The sequence below is a fragment of the Saccostrea cucullata genome, unplaced genomic scaffold (assembly GCF_032062105.1).
Source record: "Saccostrea cucullata isolate Sc308-1 unplaced genomic scaffold, CSIRO_AGI_Scuc_v1 ctg1328, whole genome shotgun sequence".
Classification (NCBI taxonomy): domain Eukaryota; kingdom Metazoa; phylum Mollusca; class Bivalvia; order Ostreida; family Ostreidae; genus Saccostrea; species Saccostrea cuccullata.
This window is the reverse complement of record NW_026921711.1, coordinates 15,201-36,105: the sequence shown is the minus strand read 5'-3', so window position 1 is coordinate 36,105 and position 20,905 is coordinate 15,201. Positions and strand designations below refer to the sequence as shown.

Below are 20,905 nucleotides of genomic sequence, written 5' to 3'. Positions count from 1 at the left end.
GTAGAACAGAAAACGATATTGGGTACCCATACTTGTAAAACACGTCTAGGTTTACACGTTCAAGTAGACGTAAACATTCAAATGCTTAAATTATCTAATATTTAAAAAAATAACGTACACTACAATTCAAACATAATGTATGTTGAATTGATGTCAAAGCTTCGAATCACATAATTATACATTTTCCCGAGTGCCAATAGTAATATTACCTAGCCGGCGACACAAAATTCTCGAATGCATATAATTGTAAATATACTTTTGATTTATAGAATTAGAGATGGGATCCATTTTTGCAGGAAAACAAAATAAAAATATTTTGTTTCAAAAGACCTATTCGTTAACGAGAAACATATTTGAAGGAACAAAAACTCTATTTCTTATTTCAGGAAAAGAATGATTGTACAGCTTCAAACCCCCTTACACATTAAAGCATTATTGGTTTTGTGAAATCCAAATAAATATTAAATTAATAAAACTTCAACATGTTCAATGCGTGGATACAAAATCCTTTTTCTGATACTTGCCAATGAAATCCTTGATATGTTTTTGGTGGTAACTTTGGTGCAAGTTGGTTTACAGGAGATTTAGTAAAAATGGGTTGTGTAGATAATGTCGGTGGCTCTATTGAATGTGTCAGTCTTTTTTCCTGTATTTCCCCCGATGTATGTTGTTGAAAGTCAGACCTAGTAGAAAGTTGGAAGCTGAATTTGATAAACATGGTTTAATTGGTAAAATGGTAGCTTAGTTGAACTGATTATGAAATGATTGGATAGAGTATTGGAAATGTTGATCCTATGAAATTCGTTCAATATAACAGAGCGGAGATGATTAGTCTATCATCAATACATTTCAGATCTACATGTAAGAAGAAATACATAAGTCAGTTAACATGACCTTAAGTACAAAGCGATAAATGACTGGAAGGGGCTGACATTCCATGTTACAGTCCCTGAAACGTTCTACTTTCCCATTTTTCCGTTCGCTCACCGTTCGTTCAGCGTGCATTCACCGTTCGCTCTCCGTTCACAGTATTACGTTCACCATTCACCGTGCGCACGCGTTCACCGTTCACAAAACGTTCACCGTTCGCTCTTCGTTCCGTTTACTTTGCGTTCACCTTGCGTTCACCTTGCGTTCACCGTTCATTTAACGTTCAGTCTTTCTTGTCATTCGGAACTCCGAAGTGAAAGGACTTATCTTTTTGATGGTAAGGATTTACACGTTTTTTAATTCAATAACTTAGATATCGTGTTTAAAAAAATAATTATTTCATTGCAAAAATTATCTATGGTATTTATATTTTTATTGTCATGACTCAGCTGTTACTTTCTTCATGAAATTTCCCTGGAAAATAATACATTAAGTACCTATTGTACATGTATGTCGAACGATGCTAAAATATTAAATTTAAAAAAAGACAATGTACAAATGCTTTACGCACGGCATCAATTTGTTGTAATGTTAAACACGACAAATCACCAATGGATGTATAATAATTAATGCAAGTCTTTTAAAGGACATGAATACACAAAAAAATTATTCCTACAGTAACACGTGTTTCAAACTACACGTAGGTCTTAGAATTATGAACAGTACTGCAAATATTCAGTTAATTAAATATTTTTAGGGCTAATTAAATTGGTAGAGTGGTTTTAAATTTTGGAAAAAAAAACACCAACTTTTTAAAATAATATTTTATTAGAGATGGAAAATTACTTACTTCACCGTACCAAAATATATTTTTTCCATTCAGTATAATTAAGCTCTTCCCCCCAATCCGGTGCCTTTTCTCCCGAAATAAAATTCTTAGTATTTTCAGTACATTTTACTTAATATCAAATGTGTATTGTAACTCAAGAAAATCAGTCTTAAAACTAACATCAAACAGTCATTAAATAATATTATTTTAGAATAAATTTGTGCCAACAGTAGTATTTACAAAACGAAATACGGCTTACACATGTTACATGTAATACTGATTTAAGATGTCAAAGAATTATCAATATTATTCATTGACTTTTTCTGGAACTAAATACATGTAAGACTTATTTTAATATTTTAGATTATAAATAATTATTTAGGTAATTCTCAGACTTAAGAAAACGGATTTGTTTGTTCTATCAGAAGGTGTACATGTAGGTGGACCGTAAAATTTGATTGAATTGGATTTCGAATTCATAATATTCAGAAAGTGGAAAACGATTGGAAAAAAAAACGCAGCATGAAATGACTTAAATTACAAGTTATATCCATGTTTCCATTGATTCAATGCTTGCTAATCTCTTAAAATGATTTTACCAATTATTTATCATTTTTTCATTTGCAGAAATTTTAAAAATTAAGCTCCAGAGCTAAATACTGATAAACAAATTCCTGGAAATTATGTCGTGTGCATGTACATTCGCCGACAAAATATTTATGTAAGCTTTAAGGAATGTTTATTTGTAAAAAAAAAATATATATATATATGTATATTTATTTTTGGTGTATTTAAAAATCTTCAAAGTATCTTGACCACAATAACCAGTAAACAAGAATGAACATCAGAGGGAAAAAAACGTTAAACATCTAAACTGTACGGTTTATCACAATAGGGCACACTATTTGACGAGAATATAATACTGTACGACTTACTATATTGTTTGTATACAAGCGATAATTAGTTCGTTAATGTATGTACCGCGTACAATGTAACTAATTCATTCTATAAGCAATAGTTTTATCTTCTGAAGTCCACATTATTTTATTAGTTAAAAGAAAAAGCATATTTACTATATAAATAGATTAATTTTATATTCAAACTACACGCGTTCGGTAACAAATACACATTTTTTACGGCAATTAAAAGCGTGCTATAAAATAAAACATAGGTACATATATGTAGAGAAAAAATGTTTTTATTATTTATTTTTTTTTTTTTTTATTTATCTATTGTTAATTTTTATATTAAAGCACCTGAAATTAGAATTATAGAATAATAGAATAATTTCAATGCAAGGAAAAGATCGGAGGCATTCCGAATAAATCGTTCATCTTGCCTTCACCGTTCGTTCACCGTTCACTTTTCGCCCGCGTTTGCGCTCCGTTTGCGTTCTGCGTTCACTCACCGTTCACCGTTCACATATCGTTCACCAAGTTGCGTTCAGCGTTCGCACATCGTTCACTCACCGTTCGCTCTGCGTTCGTTCAGCGTTCGTTCAGCGTTCGTTCACCGTTCAGGTGGGAAAGTAGAACGTTTCAGGGACTGTATTGAGATAACAATATTTGTTTACCATAAGCAAGTAAAGAAGAAATCTTAGTACTCAAGTGTAAGGTTAGTTAATGATGCGCTTAAAACAATACCTTGTTTGTATTTTGCCACCATCAGGCGATTTCTGATCTTTGCTCGACTTTTCTAAGGTCTGAAGATAGAAAAACAAAAAAAAATTAATTCAATCTACAAATTCATAGTGCAGTTTTTTTTATAATGTGACAGTTGTCTGACAGATGTTGGGTCATTTTGCTTGCAAGAGCGTAATAGATGTTTGTTTTTCTTGATAATTAAAATTAAAAGAACCCTTTACATTTAATATTATATTAATGTTAAGGTTCGATGCAACAGTTGTCTGCGACAATTTTCAATCAAATGTGAATTATAATTCTAAGACTTACTTTAAAAAGGAATGATTTTAATAAGATAAATTTACAAGTATACATTGGCGAAAAAAAGAACATAAGAAATATTTGTAACACATGGTTACTGTCTTTCAGGTAACGTGAGATTGAGGTAGGATAGAGTACAAGACTTGCCGAGTCCTCCGTCACAGTTGTACCTGAGCCCACATAGTACAATCACATTTCAAGAAGATAAAATGTCCTTTGTTTATCCTGTATCATATACTACATTTTACATCAAAATCGAGCTATTATCAGCAGATTTATTCACATCTTTTAAGTTGAATCTATGAAGCGATACAATAACAAGAGGCCCAGGGGCCACAGCGCTCACCTGAGCACATCAGCTCGGAAAAAAAACACATATCAGATCAGAACTGAAAGTTTACTGGGGGGGGGGGGGGCTTGAATTTTAACCACCAAGGGGATCATAATTTGAACAAACTAGAATCTACATTACCTGAGGATGATTTCATATGACAGAATATTACTAATCCTGGCTTTGAAGTACTTGAAAAGAAGATTTAAAAAGGTTTCCCTATATATTTCTATGTAAAACTGTGGTCGGCCATTTTTGCCACACCCTTACCCCGGGGTCATGACTTGAACAAACTTGAATCTACACTACCTGAGGATAATTTCACATGAGTTTCATCTTTCCTGTTTCAATGGTTCTTGAGAAGAAGATTTTTTAAAGATTTTTCCTATATATTCCTATGTAAAACTTTGATCGGCCATTTTGGCCCCGCCCTACCCCCCGGGGTCATGACATGAACAAACTTAAATCTACACTACCTGAGGATGATTCCACATGAGTTTCATCTTTCCTGGCCCAGTGGTTCTTGAGAAGAAGATTTTTAAAGATTTTTCCTATATATTCCTATGTAAAACTTTGATCGGCCATTTTGGCCCCGCCCTACCTCCGGGGGTCATGACTTGAACAAACTTGAATCTACACTACCTGAGGATGATTCCACATGAGTTTCATCTTTCCTGGCCCAGTGGTTCTTGAGAAGAAGATTTTAAAAGATTTTTCCTATATATTCCTATGTAAAACTTTGATCGGCCATTTTGGCCCCGCCTTACCCCCGGGGGTCATGACTTGAACAAACTTAAATCTACACTACCTGAGGATGATTCCACATGAGTTTCATCTTTTCTGGCCCAGTGGTTCTTGAGAAGAAGATTTTTAAAGATTTTTCCTATATATTCCTATGTAAAACTTTGATCGGCCATTTTGGCCCCGCCCTACCTCCGGGGGTCATGACTTGAACAAACTTAAATCTACACTACCTGAGGATGATTCCACATGAGTTTCATCTTTCCTGGCCCAGTGGTTCTTGAGAAGAAGATTTTTTAAAAATGCCAATAATTTTTCTCTAATTCATGATTATCTCCCCTTGGAAAAGGGCGTGGCCCTTCATTTGAACAAAGTTGAATCCCCTTCACCCAAGGATACTTTGTGCCAAGTTTGGTTGAAATTGGTTCAGTGGTTCTTGTGGAGAAGATGAAAATGTGAAAAGTTAACGACGACGACAACGACAACGACAACAACAACAACAACGACAGACGACGGACAAATTTTGATCAGAAAAGCTCACTTGAGCCTTCGGCTCAGGTGAGCTAAAAAGTGTAACAGCAGACAGGGTTGACGTAGTAAACCTTCCAGACCGTCGAAACACATGGGCGATTCTTTATAATGCCATTAACTGAATAAACCTTTGTTCATTAGGTGAGCTTTATCGAGTCAGTACAAGCGGTTGTTACAGGAAAAATAAGAATATTTAAAATCTGAACGAAAATATTCCTTAACCTTATAAGAATTGGAAATAAAATAGCAAAAATACGGAAATTTGACAAATATGTATAATGTCCCGATAGAGTCATTTGCAAATTTGTAACCACGAGTTAGGAACAAAGCGCTAGTGGGGTGTAACAAAACGCTAGCGCAAAGTGACAATCTGAGAGTGCGTTTTTCAGAAGGGACCTGTGCGTTGTTTTTTTGTAAGTGACAACGCTAGCACAAAGAGAAAACACGCAGGCGCGATGTTAGCTTCATTCGTCGCCTGAACACACAACACACGGTCACGATAACACAACTTTAAACAACGAGCAAAAATAATATACCGTTACGTTTACATACAAAGGCAATCACGCTCGGTCGCTTACACAGCTTTTCACAACACATCGTCACGTTTAACGCCAGCACATTGTCACTTCGTATTGTTTCAAACGTGCTGGTAAATTTTTACAAATACGTATAGTCTTATAAGTACATAGTATTTTATATGATTTGTCTACGCCTTAAGTATCCTGTCATTTCAAATCAAACAGTTACTTAAACAGGATAAGAAAACGTCACATCTGAATACAAAACGTTAAAATCATTTAAAAGCTAAATTTACAATACTTAACTCCATATACCATGAAATGTACACCATTTGAAAAATTCAAACTGTATCATTTTTCAATTCTTTTTATTAAAATACTCGTCAGATGTTTGTTGTTTTCTAAAGAAAAATAAAATACAACAGATTTGCCTTATAAATTATCAGCTTTTTTTTCAATGACCTTATTCAATAAATGTGCATTTAGGCTTTTGCTTAATAGGGCACCTGTTCATATATAATGTATTTCTCACCTTTTCTAATTTCTCTGTGAAAGGGGATGCCTCACAGAATGGTTTCAATGCTATGTGAGGTTTTTTCTTTCTCAACTCATTTATATCAATAGGTTCACTAGAAACATTCTGATATAGGGAAGGTTCCGCAATCTTTGCCACCTGTGCCTGAGTCCTAAAATGGAAGATTCTATCTTATGATATCAAGAACTTTCTATCTTGTGATATCAAACACAAATATTGATTTATTGTACAGTCACTGTGTATATTCATTTGCATCACATCCTGAATATTTAAACTTATAAAAAGACTTAACTTTAGACCATTATTAATCATTAAAAGCCTATATAGCACTTAGGGTTCTTTATCATGCCAAAACCTACAGTAACAAGGGATTTTGACTTTCAGTTTTAATACTGTTGGAGAAGGATGGCCTGTCTCCTTGTTCACGTCGTATGTTTGATAAAATGCAACAGATTAGAAATACTTCCAGACCCCTGATCACATAGTGAGTACCTTATTGCGAGGCTACCGTGGCTGGTTCAAGATTAAACAAAGCAAAGAACATACATACACTTGAGACGTCTGTGCAGGAGATTCATGAGCCGATGGATTTTTCCTGTTAAAGGAGAAAAGAAAATAGAATAACAAAATGTCTTTTCAATAAATAATCTTAAAATTACATTTTTTTAAAAATTATACGTCGGTCATATTGTGACTTTTGACAGACTGTAAAATCACCAATTTTCGTTGGAATTAATTATGATTGTTTATAAGGTATGAAGAGACACAATAATGGATGTCAACCATGAAAGGTAAAATGTTGCACGCGTAACTACTCAACAATTCTTCATTAATGAAATCAAATCCCCTCAAACCAAGAGTTTTTCTTCAAACAACGAAAATTTGACCCCACAAAAATATGTGATTTAACAGTAAATATTTACATTCCGTATATTTTTACTTATGAAATTCATTAGAAATCCACGGCATTCAAATTTCTATAACACACGCGAAAACTTGTCACCACGCCTTAGAGTACACAGAAGGAACTATATGCAAATTTCTATAATCTAGGAACAACAAAATGTACAATGTTTTGACTCAATTTAATTGAAAACTATAAACCTGTTAGATTAACGTAAAATACTACAAATTTGCGTTTAAAATTAATGTGTCATTTTTTCCTCGCAATGTTTGTTTGCGTTATTTAACTTTGCAACGTCATCTGACGTCACAAGCGGCTCTTACGTCTATTAAACACGTCAGTTTAGAAGGGCGCTAAATTCACATTAAAGATTAATGAAATAAGCAATTATGAAGAAGGAAAATTAGAGAATGTAAATATAAGCATTGAATTCATATTTTTGGCTAAAATTTGAAATTGAACATATACATGTAAATGCTATTTTTTTTAATTTGTTCTATGTTGCTCAATTGCACGAAGGATATATGGAGATACATTTGTAACGAACAGTATTCAATCTCAAAGTCCATAAAACAGTACAAACAAGAGCAGATCAAACACAGACCCCCGAAACATCAGAGATGGGATCAGGTGCCATGGAGGAGTGAGCGTCCCCTGCTGACCGGTCACACCCGCCGTGTGCTCATTGTCATGATCGTGTAATAACGGAAAAATCCGTCTTTAATTCAGTGAATAAATAATGGACTAACAATTAGTATGATAAACGTCAGTTAGCATTTGACTCAATGATTAATTGTATTTGCTGAAAAGGTCATTGTATCGACCATAGAACTTACGAAATGATGACTTTAAACAAGACTGCTGATATTCTTGTTTCATCAACTTGTTTGTCAATAATTTACCTCCTTTTAGAAATTGATCATACGTAGAGCATGTTCTTCCGTATCGAATCAACTGAGATATATACAATCCGTATGCAGGTGATGAAGGTATATTGCTGCATAAGTAAGGGAAGTTGACGATAGAAAAGTTAAAGTCATCACGATTGTCATATAGCATTTTAATGTTGCAGTTGTGCGAAGTAATCCGTTCGAAAATGCATGTTTCATTGATTTTTTTTACACAGAATCTTGGGCCTTGTACGTTGGCAGTCTGCCACAAACAATTACATGGATTGATCGTAAGTTTAATAAATCAATAGATACGGCTCGTTTTTAATCAATACAATGAATAAATAGAAAAAATTCAAGCTTACAAACCTGTACTGTGTAGTTTGAGGTTTGCTGTCCGTGGTCAAATCCGACTGACTGCTCCATTTAAAATATTAAGAAGAAAAGACAGAACAGAAAATTAATGCATGTTCTTCGTTCATAATCCATGATCAGCAATATTAAGAGATTGATAAATGTTGTTTCGTTTATTCATCGAAATTAAGATAATTCTAAGATAATTTTATATTGTTTTTTAGTTTATAGATATTTTGATAATTGGTATATTACACGAAACATCCTGGTTTTCAAGTTCATCTTCACTATTACCAATAATATTACTATCAACTTATAAATTTTGTTGTTGTGCAAGTTCATTTGTTCCCATGTTACACAAGTATGTTTTTCCATGGGTAGATACATGTATTAAATTCATCCCTTAAATAATTATGTTGCATCGAAAAAATACGTATATAAAAAAGTAAAACTCACCTCGAAAACTTTCGAATGATGTCTCCCACTTTTAATGGTTTTTCCTCCCCCATTTAAGGCTGTATAATTTTGAAAAAAAATTAAAACATATCAAAAGTGTTCACGTTCTTAAAATATTTTCTACAATAAATGTAACACCAGAATCGAATAGCCAGTATTCTTAGCAACATTCAGCCATCATTATAGAGGGTTGTTTCTTTCTTCTCTCCAACGACTGGATAAATTGGCACGACTCAACATTTCTTTTATTATTCAGAAGACAATATTTTCTTTATTCCTGTTTTTTTTCACCCCATGAACAGAGACGAAGTCTTCCTTATAAAGAATTTTCGACCAAACTACCGGCCCATTCCTTTCTCCCTGTGTCAGAACATTGTAAACAAACATCATTTTAAAGATGATCTTACTCCACAACTTTAACAAAATTAAAACGTCATTGACCTACACGTATTAAGCAAATGACACCTTGAATTCATAAGTGCAAAATGCAACTTCCTTCATTTAAAGAGTTTTATGAAAATAAAATCTTGCCGCATAACACGAATCAAGTTGCATTTACTTTAATTATGCATGAAAGTTACTTACTGCATAAAAAGTTAAACCTGTACAATCTTAGTCGTCCTGGTGCTGTTAAACAACGATTCCCATAGCTGCACACATGTTCCTTTATTGTGCAACTCAGCTTGTCGTGCTGATCAATAGACGTTAAACTCAAAGTCGACTGAAGCATTATCTATGAAAGATCATGCTACAGGTATGACTAAGGGCCTCGACTCTTTTGATTTCCATTTAATTTCAAATTAAAACAATTCGCTTAACTAGTGAAGGTTTTTAATTGCAGAAGATTTTCAAATCAAAATTACTTTCTCTGGAAAAAATGTGTCTCTTATAATAATTGAAAGTTATATGACAACAATTCCTTATTGTTGCAATCTGTATTAAGGATGAAGACACAGGTAACATGGAGTTTAATAATTATCACATCTTTTTACAATTGAAATGATTGTCTTTCATAAAATCTATAGGAATCACATTCCTTATATAATAAACTGAATCATATTTTGTTTAGTTATTGCACGCCTTTGGGTGCATTCCTGAGCAAGACAAAAGAATTTTAAAAACATACGAAAGAAGCTTGATTTGATTATCTTTCTTACATTTTGTGTTGATTTAAAAAAAATCAAGCCAGGTTGATAATTTGTGGAATTCTGTGTCCTTTCTTAAGAACTAACTTTAAAAGTCTAAATATTTACAATATTATCATATCCCTACTGGTTTTTCAAAATATAAATGTAAATCGATTGACAAATAAAAAATGGCAATGCCCCCTGGTTTCATTCATTCCCTTTCTATTTTTTATCTTTGTTCGATTAAAAAAATATCCTCGTGATGAGTAGTTTTTTTTTAAAATTAGCTTTGTGTGTTTAAATTACATGACATAAGCTATCAGCACTACGCAGAATGAAAGACGAAAAAAATCAGGTATGTGTCCGCCTCCTCAATATGACATTCTTATTATACAGAATGCATGCTTTACAGTTGCTTTTGTCATTAATAGCGTCTCCTTCAAATGGGTAAGAAATATATAGCAATGCATAATCCCTGAAATAAGATTCAGCAGAACGATACTGATATGTGTCAAATAAAATCGATAAGTAAGTAAGTAAGTAAATTTTATTTATAGTCGGACTACATACACATAACAAAGAACATGAGCTATAAAGCTCTTTTACCGACTAGAAACATAAAAAACATATATATAATAAAATGTACATATATACACATAAGAGCACAAATATCACATTAAAGTTTCACAAAGACAGAAGTTCATTTAAATACACAAGTGTAACCAAAGACATTGATAAACAGACATAAAAAGAAAAGAAAGAAATAAAAGACAAAACATTTGAGCAACACACAAAAAAAATAAAAGAGTCAACATAAGAGAACAACAAGTACTTAAAACAAAAGTCATGCACACAAACAAGGAGGAATGGTTAAGAAAGCACAATACTGTAAAAATAAATAAATAAATAAATAATAACTTAAGACGGTCATCTATAAAACTGAAAAATTAGGTATGAGGCATAGAAGTCTGAAGTCTGCAGGAGCTGCATTTACAATTTAGTTCTCCGCACCAAGTTGAAATGTAATTTGAAAATTGATTATATGAGGAGAATTGCCTGGCTTCATTGGGTAGAGAGTTCCAGAGCTTTGCTGCCTCATACCTAAATGATTTCATCCCATACCTTGTTGTTCTTGGTCTTGGGACCTCTGCAGTATTTGTATATCTAAAATTGTATGAATTATTTTTAAAAACAACCAGATCTTGCAAAAAGACAGGACTTAAACCTTGTAAAATTTTAAAGGTTTCTATAGCAATGGCACGCATTCTTCTGGTTTTCAAAGATGGTAGTTTAGATTTATGTAAAAGACTCTCATAAGAACTTTTATAATCTTCGTAAATAAATCTTAATGCTCTTTCCTGAATTTTCTCTATTTTGCGAGTATTTTGCTCAGTACAAAAATGCCATGTTAAGGGGCAATAACTAAAATTTGACATGATAAAAGAGTGATATATTGTAAGTTTTCCTAACTTAGTTAAGTGCTTTCCTAACCGTTTAAGAACATTTAATTGCCTTGCAGCCTTTTTGCACATATTTGTAATATGTGTATCAAAAGACAACTTAAAGTCTATGGTTATACCTAGCAACTTAACTTCATCCTCACAAGGAATTTTGATTCCATCTAAATCAAATACAATGTTTTTACTTTGTGTTTTATTTCCAATAGAAATTGCCTGAAATTTTTCAGGGTTGGCCTGCATTTTATTTGAAGAGAACCATGTAATGAGAGATCTACTATCATGTTCTAAAGCTGCTACCACCTGTTCTAGAGATTTATCAGACTTTGATAGGGTGTTATCATCTGCATAATTGTAGAGGTTACATTTATCTACAAAGAAAAACAGGTCATTTATGAATATGTTAAATAACAGGGGACCAAGAATAGATCCTTGTGGGACACCTTTAATAATGTTTAACATGTCACTAACATGATGCCCTAATTTAACACATTGTTTTCTATGTGAGAGGTAGCTATAAAGCATTTCTTGTGCTGATTCAGATAGTCCATAGGCTTTTAGCTTCAAAAGAAGTAGTTCATGGGGAAGGCAATCAAAGGCCTTGGAAAGATCCATTAAAATAGCTGCAGTGTATTCATTTTTATCCAGGGCATATTTCCAGTCTTCAATAACTCTCAACAGAGTAGACTGATATATTCAATCGTCTCAGATATTTGAAATGACATGAGATTGGTTTCATTTGTATTTTTCATGAAAAAAAAATCATACCGCTTCGCGGTTTATAAAGCGTAAACTGCCCAAAGTTATATTATATCGTATAACAAAAGTTGAAATAAGCTTCCTTCCTTAAATATTTTTACAACATGCCATTCAATATGACCTTCTATATACATTTTATCGATCTACTTAAACAACCTTACGCATTGCACAATATATTCACGTTTATACAAAGATTTTTGAGTACTCAATTCAATGATAATGCATACAATTAGTTTATTTTCCATTGATTGTCCCCGCTTGGAAAGAGGGGGATATTTATTTGGGTCTGTTCGTCCGTCCGCCATTCTGTCGGTCTGTAACACTTTCGTTTCCACATGATATCTCGAGAACCCTTTGAACTTTCGAAATGGAATTTTGCATATCAATGTCCTATGGACGAATAAAGAACTTTATTGATTTTGAGGTCAAAAAGTCAAAGATCAGGGTCATAAATTTGCAATTTCTCTCTGTTGAAACACTTTCGTTTCTGCGCAATATCTCAAGAACCCTTGGAGCTTTTGACATACATGTTACAACTCCCTGTGGCCTAAGGAAGACTCCTAATGATTTTTAGGTAAAAATGGCAAAGTTCAAGGTCGTAATTTTATACATTATATCTGTATGTTACACTTTTCTTTCCGGGCGATATTTCAAGAGTATTTTGAGCTTTTGCAATGTAAATTTATACCCAAACTCCATAGGACCTCTCTCATCTCTCTCAAACTGTCCCGCACCGTTTGTTTTATTAGTATTTATTGTATTACATGTCGCTATTAGCTTGATAGGTTAGATGAGACACCATGCATTGTGTAAAATTTTGACAATATCGAACGTGAATATATAAATACATGTACGTGTATGTGACTTCATCATTGCAATTAATTTTCGTTGAAGTAAAGCAGTTCCGTTGTCTAGCGGTATGTCTCTCGCTCCACATTTGAGAGGTCCCGGACGATCCATATTCTGTTTTTTCTCGAAATACTTTTTTTCACAAAATTATAGTATTAAGCATGTGAAATAAAAAAAAAAATTATGAGGTCTGACTTATACAAACTCATCAAATCATCATTAGAATGTGATAAGTATTCCATATAAAAAGATTTAATAATTCTACAAATTCAGTCAGGGGAATCCGACTTTTTCACTAAGCGGGGGACATGAATTCTTTGAATTAGCTTGTTGATTCCTTGATCGATTGAACTTGTACCATCTTAGGTATTAAACGTGTATTTAGCCATGTGCATCGTACAAAAAATCTTCAGAAACCTTCTTTGAAATGATACAATCTAAAAAATCTGACTTTATAAAAGCATTAGAATTTCTCACAAATAAACTTATGCAATCTCGCACATGCAATCTAAATCATCCCAGAATCCATCTCGACACATAACGACACAATGCCCCATCAGTATCGATGCCTGTACCTCCTATCCAACAATCGCAGCAGTCACACCATTTAGCACACTCAGCTATGAAAATTTAAACATATTTTAGAGAATCCCAAGCTCTCGTAAAAAAATGCATCACTTTAGTTTTGACATCAGAAGAAATATACACGCTTAAAACGAAAAAGCTAACAAGATGTGTTTGTGAAACACTATGCGCCCGGCGGCAACAAATTTTTAAAACAACATATCTTTAGCATAAAGGTCACAGTGAAGGTCACAAGGTCATTGATCTTGATGTGATTTGAAAGATCTTGATTAGTGAAGTATGCGTACCAAATATGAAGTCTCTATCTTTTATGGTTCAAAACTTATGATGAATGTTCAAAAAAGATATTTTTAGCATATAAGACACGTCAAGGTCACAAGGTCATTGATCATGGTGTCATGTAAAAGGGCTTCATTAGTGGAGTATGCATGCCATATATTAAGTCTCTATCTTTTATGGTTCAAAAGTTATGGTGAATGTTCAAAAAAGCTATTTTTAGCATATAAGACACAGTCAAGGTCACAAGGTCATTGACCTTGGTGTCATGTGAAAGGGCTTCATTAGTGGAGTATGCATGCCAAATATTGAGTCTCTATCTTTTATGGTTCAAAAGTTATCTTGAATGTTCAAAAAACCTATTTTTAGCATATAAGACACAGTCAAGGTCACAAGGTCATTGACTTGGTGTCATGTGAAAGGGCTTCATTAGTGGAGTATGCATGCCAAATATTAAGTCTCTACCTTTTATTGTTCAAAAGTTATGGCAAAGGTCAAAATTTGCAATAAAACCTCTATTTTTAGCATATAGGTCACAGTCAAGGTCACAAGGTCATTGACCTTGGTGTCATTTGAAAGGGCTTCATTAGTGGAGTAGGCATCCCAAATATGAACTCTCTATCATTCATAGTTCAAAAGTTATGGCGAAGGTTAAAGTTTGCAGACAAACAGACAAACAGACAAACGACAAACAGACAGACAGACAGACAGGACAAAAACAATATACGCCTCGGATCTTTCGATCCGGGCGCATAAAAATGAATTGACAATTAAAGTGAAATGATTTTGATTCCCTGTGGATTTAAATAATATTTAACATTTAATAGATATATGAAATACATTTATAACATAGCAAAATGTATACATTATTATACATGTAACGCATTCCAAAATCAAAACAGAAAATCTTTTTTTCTGTTTTAAGCATATTGCCCTTAGGTATTGACAAAACTCAACAAATAACACAGTTTACAAGATATTTATTGGTGCGAATATTAAAAGTTTAAAGAACGCAAACCATCGTTTACATAGCTAGAATTTACGGAGTAAATTTCCTCCCAAAACCTATCACTGAAACAGTTTTCACTACCACATTACAATTTGAAAAAGGCAAAAGTCTACAGGGTAAATTTCCTCTCAAAAATGACACTGATACAGTTAACATACAGTAGTCAATTCAAAAGCGACTGTCCATGATATAAAAAGATTTTACGGAGTAAATTTCCTCCCGAAAATTATCACTGATACAGTATTCACTACAAACAATTACAAATTGAAAATAGCAAAAATCTAGAGAGTAAATTTCCTCTCTAAATTCACATTGGTGCATTGTACATTCAGTATGTCAACGCCAAATCAACCACCGTTTACATAGCTAGATTTTACGGAGTAAATTTCCTCCCAAAGAATTTCACTGATACAGTTTTCTCTACTAACATTACAAATTAGTACTAACAAAAATCTACAGAGTAAATTTCCTCTCTAAATTCACGTCAGTGCATTGTACATTCAGTATTTCAATGATAAATCAACCATCGTTTACATTGCTAGATTTTACGGAGTAAATTTCCTCCCAAAGAATTTCACTGATACAGTTTTCTCTACTAACATTACAAATTAGTACTAACAAAAATCTACAGAGTAAATTTCCTCTCTAAATTCACGTCGGTGCATTGTACATTCAGTATTTCAAAGCCAAAGAAACCATCGTTTACATAGCTACATTTTACGGAGTAAATTTCCTCCCAAAGAATATCACTGATACATTGTTCACCACTATATTTCAAAATAGAAAAGAAAATTCCACAGAGTAAATTTCCTCTCAAAATGCACGACGGTGCATTGTAAATTCAGTTTTTCAAAGCAAAATCAACCATCGTTTACCCAGCTAGATTTTACGGAGTAAATTTCCTCCCAAAGACTATCACTGATATAGTGTACACAACTACATTTCATCTAGTGAGGAAATTTCCACTCAAAATGACATTCATACGGTAAACATACAGTAGTCAATTCAGAAGCGACTATCCTTTATATGACAAGACTTTACGGAGTAAATTTCCTCCCTAAGAATTTCACTGATAGAGTGTTCACTACTTACATTACAGTTTGTTATTAACAAAAATCTAGAGAGTAAATTTCCTCTCTAAATTCACGTCGGTGTATTGTACATTCGGTATTTCAATGCCAAATCAACTATCGTTAATATAGCTGGATTTTACGGAGTAAATTTCCTCCAAAAGAATATCACTGATACATTGTTCACCACTACATTTCAACACAGAAAAAAAGTCTACGGAGTAAATTTCCTCTCAAAATGCACGTCGGTGCATTGTACATTCAGTATTTCAAAGCCAAATCAACCATCGTTTACACAGCTAGATTTTACGGAGTAAATTTCCTCTCAAAGAATATCACTGATATAGTGTACACAACTACATTACAATTTGAAAATAGCAAAAATCTGGAGAGGAAATTTCCTCTCAAAATGACATTCATACAGTAAAAATACAGTAGTCAATTCAGAGGCGACAATCCTTTAGATAACAAGGCTTTACGGAGTAAATTTCCTCCCAAAGAATTTCACTGATAGAGTGTTCACTACTTACATTTCAGTTTGTTATTAACAAAAATCTAGAGAGTAAATTTCCTCTCTAAATTCACGTCGGTGCATTGTACATTCAGTATTTCAATGCCAAATCAACCATCTTTTACGCAGCTAGATTTTACAGAGTAAATTTCCTCCCAAAGACTATCACTGATATAGTGTTCACTACCACATTACAATTTGAAAAAGGCAAAAATATACAGGGTAAATTTCCTCTCAAAAATGACACTGTTACAGTTAGCATACAGTAGTCAATTCAAAAGCGACTATCCTTGATATAACAATATTTTACGGAGTAAATTTCCTCCCAAAGAATATCACTGATACAGTATTCACTACAACAATTACAATTTGAAAATAGCAAATATTTACAGAGTAAATTTCCTCTCTAAATTCACATTGGTTCATCGCACACTCAGTATTTCAAAGCCAAAGCAACCATCATTAACATACTAGATTTTACATTCATTATTCGCAGATAGAAAATAAACATCTAAAAATAAATTGATACAATATGCACTTTTTACAGGAAAAAAACATACATTTTACATCTTATTTAATAAATGACTTTCGAGAGACATTTTTATCTCAATATACTAATGATGAAATATATTATTATTTAATCTATAAATAAACAACGAAGAATCTATACAAACACATACAGTTTTTTTGACTGATTTCAAGGCGTATTCAACGAGGGGAGGGGGTTCAATGCGCATACAGTAGCATGGAGACGTCACAAACAATATCTCAAGGTACGTTGAAAACTGTATTGTCCAGTCTATATCCGCGAAGAAAAAAGGTGAAGGAGGCAAGTCCCTCTCTTGATTATTGTCGAACAGTTTGATTTCAAACACATCTATCACAATTTACTTTCTTTGACCAAAGCTCCACTTCTATGCTTTCCTTAAGGCTGATGCCATTGAACACTTGCTGAATGCATTTCAAACATGTCCAAAGGAAATTTGGCCGCCATATTTTGAACAAATCCATTGTTGACCTATTGATAAAATTTTAAAACTCGTAAATCATCTCATATAATTATTTTTAAACTTTCAATTTTTCAAATCCCATGGGCATTTATTTCTTCAGGCACGCTAGAATACATGTTGCACACCACAGTCGAGCAGTGTTGCTTGTACAATTTTTGTAAAATCAAAAAATAGTTTTTCCGTTGGTTTTTCGTTTGAAAAATTTATTCATCTAAAGAACACGTATATATTACCCCCAGTCTACATACACATTTAGACAAACTAAGACAAGATAATTTTTTTTTGAGGATGATGTAAATTTTCTCATATAAATCCAGATCATATACGTTTGCATGAAACACGATTTTGAATGCAGATTAGATCAGACAGGACATTTGCTACTAAAACACTAATTACTAACGCCAAAAGGGGATTTCAGAGAGTTAAATGATAATATGTACATGCAGGTAGTTTTACTGCAAATAATTGATCGCTAAAGTGTTTAGTATTTCACACAATAAAGAAAACAACAACCTTGACCAAGGATCGAAATCCTCATGGAACTAGTACTGTAGTTAAGGATAGAATTCATATGCCAGACACTACCTCAATTACATTTATCGTAACATATATACATATATAATTATAAATTTACCTTTATTATTCAATGTTTGGTCTTGCATGGTTTCCTTATTTCTCCATTCATCAGAAAACAGTCACTTTTATATATCCAGTCGTCACTTAAACCACTCCTGAAATAATTTTGTTCACCTATTGAAAGGCGGTCTAACTTGGTTTTCTTTCTCTAACTTGCTTCGTGTTTCCTGCAACTTTGAAGTGGAGAAGCCACTGGGCACAATGCAAATATCCGATACCGCCAATTTCAAAACTGCATTACACACAAATCCTCATGTGGGGATAATACACATGTAACCGGAAACGGAAAAATAAACTGTTTTCACACAGAACCTGAAAACAAATTCATTGTTTTCAAGATAAATGAATGATTTAGCGTCAATAGGTTGTTGTAAGAGAAAATTGAGATGGTCTGTTTCTTATCATTTCATGATTTTCTTTTTCGGTGCGTGAATCCCCGCTGTTACATTTGTAATCAAACACTTGTATTAGATAAAGAGCTGCGGCCATGTCATAATATTCTGACCTAAATCAAGCTGTAAGTTCCATATTTTTTCACCATCAAAATCTAAGCCCTAAAAAATCGCCTCAGTTAGCTATTTACATTTTGTTGATATGTGTACTCTGCTGCAAATGCATAGACATTATCTTTCATGCAGCAATTACCGATATTTAGGTTTCAAAGATGTGATTAAAAATCATTGACTGTTATTCGTTTTAGTTGACCTATCGACACTAACATCATGGGGTCAAAAAAGAGAAAAATAGACTTTAGAAAAAGCTAACGCAAAAGCAAAACTTCTAAAACTTTTTTTAAGCTTTTAATTTTAAAAACTCAAATAATGTAAATCATTTAAAAATTAAATTAAAAAAAATACATACTAGTATATCGCCTTCCTTTTTATATGCCTGTATTTTCTATTCCTAACTGTAATTTATTATTTACGACTTGTATTCGATAATGGTGTTTTGGGTGTTATAACATCTGATCTTAATTACTATAAAACCGTTATTTCCAAATTTTGTAAGCTCTTAATATATTATCTATCAAACCTGAAAGCGCAAACTTACATCTGAGAAATTGTTAATTATGTAAATCCATTGAAGTTTATTGATTTTTATAAAGTTACAAGTTTTACATATACTCTACTACTACATGTATCGCATATGTATATTTATTTGATGTGACAGTATATTAATTAATACATTAATGAAAATATTTATTTTTCAAGATGTAACAAAAATATGAACAGTAAACATGTACGTTCAAAGAAATCTTGTCCGATTGACGCGCCCGATGAAGTCAATAAAAGTGTAATTGATGCAAATCACCCGTATTCCCCAAACGCTGGCAAGACAGTTTACGGCAGTAGATTTTGATTTCAGGAGGGTGGATCCTAGGTTTTCAGCTTTTTTTGGTTAATTTCTATCAGTGAAATTTTTACATTAGAATGAAAATATTAACATAGCCAATCAGGATGTGTCTAGGTATCACAACGGTAAATGTTTTCACCAAACAAATCGTAAAAAAAAAAGAATCTGGTAATTGTTTACTTGAAAAAAAAAAATATTTAACAGGAGATATTAAACATTACCTGTCACACTAGCTAAAACATCCTCACACACAAAACGGTACCTACGCGGCATTTTCTGACTTTTTCCATTTGCAAACAGGGCTACCTCAAATTCACGCGTTTTTTAAAGTCTTTATAAACATTCCTAGTGCATCACAGATTGTAGCCCCCCATGCCCGAAAAAAGCTCATTAAAAAAACCTTTATTTGTTCAAAAAGTACATAAAATTTACTAGGCACAGGTACAAAAGTTGTAAAAAAGGATTGGAAGAGAATAGAAAAACGTTTCAAAAGAAAGGAAAATCAATTTGATATTTGACTAAGTTTATTTTGATCGGTCAATTACCTGTGTGATACCTCTACCCATTTAGTACTCCTCCTCCCTCTTGTTTAACCAGGAAATGATACCAACTTCCGGGAATTTCGTACCCTTTTCCCAATAATTCAACTCGCAGTACTTCCAGAATTACCAAGTTATATCGTACCCGAAGTCAATTCATACAAAGGGAAATAGAATTATATGGAAATACGTAAAACAAAAATTGAAAGACAGCTTATTTCTACTAACGATTTAGTTTCCCACAGCATTGTAAAATTAATATTTTTTATAACTGTCTTTTTCTTTAATTTACTTTTTTTACAGTAGTTGATTAATATGACCCCCCCCCCAAAAAAAAAAAAAGGATGGGTGCAAAGGATTCTAAATAATTAGTTTTGTACCTTTGTTTTAAACCCAGTTAACAGTAGACATTAATTGCCGTGCAAAAATCTCTCGGGGAAGTTTTACAGATTAACGTTCATTCAGCTTTTATTGAGTTCGCTCTATATATAGATAGGTTTTCTTGGCATGTTTCCTTTCTTTGAAAGGATATCTATCTATACTTCTAAAAACAACTTTTAAAAATATATGATAAAACAAAATTAATAAGGAAAAAGCTTTACTGATAAAATTTTGTTGCTGACTTAAAAATTCAAATTTATATGTACATCATTTTTAGAATTTAAAAAAAATGCATTCTTTTATTTAAGCATAATTTTTCTTGATATCTAGGCAATAAAGTGTATTTTTTTAACTTAATTGAGTGACTGAAAGTAATTGCGACTTCGGCAGGATGGGCAATGTGATACCTCATTAGACCTAAAGAATACATGCTGAGCACAT

At 32.9% G+C, this 20,905-nt stretch overlaps 2 long non-coding RNA genes across 2 annotated transcripts; both read right to left on the bottom strand.

Annotated features, from left to right (window-relative positions):
* Positions 1-545: 545 nt before the first annotated feature.
* On the bottom strand, positions 546-6,394 carry LOC134260620 (uncharacterized). Its single transcript, XR_009990583.1, has 3 exons — positions 6,296-6,394; positions 3,343-3,401; positions 546-683 (listed from the first exon to the last, which is right to left on the bottom strand). It is a non-coding gene; the product is annotated as an uncharacterized LOC134260620 (long non-coding RNA).
* Positions 6,395-6,796: 402 nt separating this feature from the next.
* LOC134260619 (uncharacterized) lies at positions 6,797-8,961 on the bottom strand. The gene is made up of 3 exons (XR_009990582.1): positions 8,903-8,961; positions 8,462-8,509; positions 6,797-6,893 (listed from the first exon to the last, which is right to left on the bottom strand). It is a non-coding gene; the product is annotated as an uncharacterized LOC134260619 (long non-coding RNA).
* Positions 8,962-20,905: the final 11,944 nt, after the last annotated feature.